Raw genomic sequence first — 5,186 nt, 5'->3', positions numbered from 1 at the left:
TCTTTCTCTTGGGTATTTGGACCTCTGTCCATCCTTGAACAAAAAAATAAGGTAAAGGAAGAAAGTGCATAGACCAGGCTGGTACATGGCCAGGTTGCCCACCAAATTATGAAGACATTTCTCAAGGTGCCTGGCGCCCAACCCCAACTCAACTATGCCTCTTTCTCTTGCCTTTCCCCATTATTTCCCGTCGCCATCTGCCCTGCCTGCAGGCTCTCATGCTGGTCACTAACTGCAGGAGCTAGCCCAGCGCCCCTCTCTCAAGAACATTTGGTCTGTGAGTCTGGTTGCTTTCAGTCCCTGCCTCATGGATGAGCTGAGAAGATCAAATGAGATGATGCTTATCGGCTGCCAGCCCAGGGCTAAGAAATCGAGCCCGGCACTCAGCAGACAATCTGGTATCCTCTACTCGAGTAGGTTTAAAGCTTCAGTGGAAGAGCAGGCCTTGGGTCACCCTACCACGTATCAAGGGGCCAGGAAGCCCGCCTTGCAAAGGCCATTTTGGAGATGGAGGCTGATGGAGGAGTGATGGGCTGTGGCTGTGGGGGCTAAGGCAGTCGCTGCCAGGACCACTGTGTTCTTGCTGTTTCTCTGTGTGACCTCTGACCACTTTATTTTCTAAATCTGTGAAAAAGTTGATCATATCTACTTCATGTTGTTGTCTAGACAGGGACTTAACCAGGTGACAGTGAGAAAGCACCTGGCATAAGACCTACATCTGTAGTGCAGCTTTTTTTTTTTTTAAGTGGAGGTACTGGGAATTGAACCCAGGACCTCGTGCACGCTAAGCACATGCTCTACCACTGAGCTGTGCCCTCCCCACTTAAAGCCCAGCTTTTAAGCTTATTCTCTGGAGAAGATTTCAGAGCAAGAGGACACCTTCAGGCGCTCAGCAATTCCTCCAGCCCCAGAGGGCCCCCAGCCCCCCTGGAGACCCCGCAGAGGAGAGTGTGGCAAAGCAAAGGCCTGTGGCCTGGAGTGAGGACAAGAGGAGCTACCAACTTGGAAATTTAGGGCCTCACTTTCATGTCACGGCTCTTCAGCAGTCCTCTTGTTCATGGCGTGTTCACTCCAAAATGCTTGGCTGCTCCAGCCTCTCCCACGCTTATATCCCCTTTTACAGCCGAGGGAACTAAGGCACAGAGAAATTTAGTAACTCGCCCAAGGTAGTGCAGCTAGGGATTGGCAGAGGTGAGATTCAGCCAAAGCTGTCTTGATTCCAGAAATGATGATCTTACCACCACAATATTTTGCCTCGGTTTTTTTTTTTTTTAAAAAAAGTCTAAAAGGAGCTCCCCTGTCTCTGCTTCATCCTCAGGTCAACTTTCCTTCTCTGTCTTTCTCTCCCACTGGGCCTCTCAGCAGCGGTTGGCTGGCCTTTCCTTTCTCGAGGCTCTGCAGTTTGGGGACAACCATGGGTTTCCTGAATCGACTCTCTCGAAGGATATTCAAAGTCTGCAAACTGCCAACCTCGATGGCTTTGCTCAGTTCTTGTCCTTCCCATGAGGACATGTCTTCTTTATATCATCCATCATTGTGTGAAAGAGCTTGTTGGACTCTGGGAAAATGCTCACACGCTTTCAGGAATATTCTCGCTGCTATCCCATCCCAAGTGCACCCCACTCCCTTTGGCGGGACGTTTTCTCTGGAGGGTCATATCCCAGTAAGGCCTGCCTGCTCCGGCCCACTGAGACCCTCCGCTGACCAGCAGGGCCCAGAGCAAGTTCTGTTCCCCAGGGCCCCAGAGAAAAGCTGCTGCTTTTCCTGTTTCCATGACTTCAGCATCATTGTAGGCTGAACTCCTCCTCCTCTTTAACATCTTGGGATATATTTACTCAGAACAGAATGGTATCTTTCTATCCTTGTCTCTTGCTTGAGTTTTTCCTATTATTTGTCAGTTTTGAAGTAATGAATTTGGTTACTAGCATCCTCAACTGATAACCAATTTGTTTCTTTTTTTTAACTATCATTCAGACTGAAATAGATTTGACCTGTTTCTTTGATCTATTGGATTTACTGTCCTCACTGATACATAGTGTCACATCTGGCCAGGGAGATCCTCTTCAGCCTGGCTCCTGAGTCCTTCCGCCCTGGTTCTAGTTGTCTGGTCACTTCCTCCCCGCTGTCTGGTGTGATGAGTTGCTCCAGGTGATGTCATTTTCAGGGACCTCTTCTGTCAGTAATGGTGGGAGAGGCCTAATTGAGTTTTCAAAGGAGTTCCTTACAACATCCATTTCCCCAGGGCAGGGAGAAGGGATAGGAAGGTGGGAGGTAAATCTCTTTTTGTTTCAGGCTTATTCAGGAGGTTTGAGCCAAATTCCTTTGGGTTGGGGGAGAGGCCAGGGCTGGTCCTGGGAGGGGCCCACCCAGAAGGAGTGAGGAAGTTTCCCCAAGAAAGGTGAAGGGCTATGTTTGGGGATTTCTGAGGGTGGCAGGGGGCAAGCCCTGCTCCCTTTGGAGCGGGGGTGGGGGGGGTCTGTCAGATCTCTGCAGGGGTGGTCCGTGGATGCAGGAGGCAGTTTACCATGAGCTATGGACTTGGATTCCTCCAAGGGGATCCCTGCTCCCAGGCTTAGCTGGGTAGAAACAAAGCTGCCCATGGACCATGCCAGCCTGGCAGTCAGCAGCTTAGATACAATCTTGGGAAGGAAGGCTGGAGCCCTTTCCTGGTTTGCAGCAAGTTCTGCTCTCTTAATCTCACACAGCTCTTTGGAGGAGGAGGCAGAATTTGACACCACTCTGGAAAGGGGCTCAGAGCCACATTTAATTTAGTATAAGACCTGTGACCAGGTCTCCAACTTTGAGACACATTCTTTGACTTAGGACATTGTTTTCCCTAGTCCTAAGTCTCTGGGGGAACAGGAGGTTGTCCTTTCTCCAGATGTGAAGAAGAGGAAGGGGAGAACCAGTTCTTTAAAATCCTTCATCAAGGCCAGCAATTAAGCTTCCTCTTTGTGCCCCATCATCCCAAGAACTCCAGTCTCACCCAGTTTCCCTTTCTAGGCCTTCCCACCACCCTCTCCTCCGTCACACTATTGAACTCCAGCCGCTTGAAATCACTTGCAGTGAGGAATATGCCAAGTGCTCTGTCACTTCTGGACCTTGGTGCAGCACATGCAGTTGTATCTGTTGGGACTACGTACAGCTGCAACAACAACAAAACCAATATGTAGTTTGAATATGGCCTTTATTTCTCTTGCGTGTGAAAGAAGCTAGGCAGGAGGCTCTCCGGGGCTGGTACAGCTGCTCCTTAGTTGTCAGGGACCCAGGCTCCTTTTAACTTTCTGCTCCACCATTCTCAGCTGTTGGTTTTCATTCTCAAGTTTACTGTATGATACAACATAGCTGCTGGAATTCCAGCCATCAGGTCCATGTTCTAGGCAGGAAAATGGAGGAACGAGGCTGCATCTCCTGGGTGAGACAGAATTCCTTTCAGGAAACCCTATGAACTTCTATTAAATTTCACTATTCGTAACTAGCAACAAGGGAGTCTTTTAGCTGGGCACTTTGCCCACCAGGATAAGATGATATCCTTCTCATAAGAAAGAGATTGTCAGATATTGGGCAGGAACTAGTAGTCTCTGCCACTCAATGTCCTTTCTCTTTGTTCAGCTGCTCAGCTTTGATATAGCTTCTTTAGGAGTAAGCCTTCTTCTAGGTGCTTCTCTAACCCCAAACTCATCCATTATCACACCATATTGCACCTGCTAGTTCACCTTCAGTCTTTCCTCTTGAACAGTGAGCTCCAGGAAGGCAGGGACTGAAGCTGCTCAAATAATGCTCCTGGCTCATTGACGCTCAGATTGGCCATGTGACTTGGTTTGGCTATTAAGATATTTGCAGCCTGAGGCTTGATAAGCAACTGCAAATTGGGTTGCCTTCTTACAAAGTTCCCTCTTAGAAGCCAGCTACCATGGAGGCCAGGACAGCATTCATTCTAGAACATTTCACACTAATTCTCCCTGTTCAGGATGCTGTTATAATCCCCAGCTGATCTTGCTGTTTTTTCCACTTCTAAGTCATTACCACAACATGTACCCAAATTGCTTTTTTTTTTGAAAGAAAAGGCATCTCTTCCCAAACCACTGGGGATGGCACGTGACTTGCACCTTCACAGCTTTGGAAAGCAACTGGCATATCCAAAACAGCATTCAAGCCTGCCTGGATGGCAGTTTGTAGGGTAATAAAATGAAAAGTAATTTATAAGTGGCAAAGAATTTGAACTGAAGCATAATTCCATTTTGTGCAGAAAGCCAAGCTGTTCTGCATAGTTTGTCATCCAGCCAGGGCTCTCCAACTTGCTCAAGCCAAAGGCTTCTACCTCCTCCCCATCTCTGACTGGCTCCTTCTAATTGAATTCTAAGTGGCAGGGCTCCCAGTATCCCCAGTTAAGATGTTTGTGATCTCTCAGCTGAGCCAGCTGGTCTATGCTCTTTGCAAATGGCTGACCTGGGATGAAAAATTTTGGCTATACTGTTCCAGAAGCTTGCTCCCAGAAAAAGCCTATGGTAACAATCACTCCAAACTGTAGTGGCATTTTAAATGACAGTTGATTATTTCTCACGATCCTGTGGGCTGCCTGAGCTCAGCTGGGCAGTTCTGCTCTCCGCGTATATCATCTAGGTCACTGATGTGGTCACACTCAGCTGGGAGCCCACCTGTTGTTGGAACATCCAAGATGGCCTCTCCATCTTCAGACCTTCTCTCCACCCAGCCTTGCATCATTCAGTAGCCTGACTTGTGCTCCCTTCAGCATGGTAGCTGGCTTCTCAGAGGGAACTTTGTAAGAGGGCTAGCCCCAGTTTGCAGGTGCTTATCAAGCCTCAGGCTGCTAATATCGTAATCAGCCAAAGTGAGTCACATGGCCAATCCGAGCGTCAATGAGACAGGAAGATATTCAGCCACACATACTGGGAGGCATGGTTCCTTGGGCCACTGATGTACGAGTCTACGGAAGAGGCCTCTGAGGAGAGTGACACAGGGGAGGGGCAGACTAGCCTGGAGTGAGCTGAGTTCATTTTAGTATACTTTAGTTATATAACTTACTCTTTGAGCCCTAGAAACAGAGCCAGTGGGTGAACGTTACAGGGAGACAGATTAGAGTTTTAATAGGAGCTCCCCAACAGGGAGACACCTGTTTTGTGAGACACCTGTTTTGTGAGAGAATGTGTTCCCCATCATGGGAG

At 48.4% G+C, this 5,186-nt stretch overlaps 1 long non-coding RNA gene across 1 annotated transcript; it reads left to right on the top strand.

Annotated features, from left to right (window-relative positions):
• Positions 1-215: 215 nt before the first annotated feature.
• LOC140688621 (uncharacterized) lies at positions 216-2,003 on the top strand. Its single transcript, XR_012063320.1, has 2 exons — positions 216-413; positions 1,319-2,003. It is a non-coding gene; the product is annotated as an uncharacterized lncRNA (long non-coding RNA).
• The last annotated feature ends 3,183 nt before the right edge of the window (positions 2,004-5,186 follow it).

The sequence above is a fragment of the Vicugna pacos genome, chromosome 23, assembly GCF_048564905.1.
Source record: "Vicugna pacos chromosome 23, VicPac4, whole genome shotgun sequence".
Taxonomy (NCBI): Eukaryota; Metazoa; Chordata; class Mammalia; order Artiodactyla; family Camelidae; genus Vicugna; species Vicugna pacos.
This window is presented reverse-complemented; position numbering and strand designations above follow the sequence as displayed.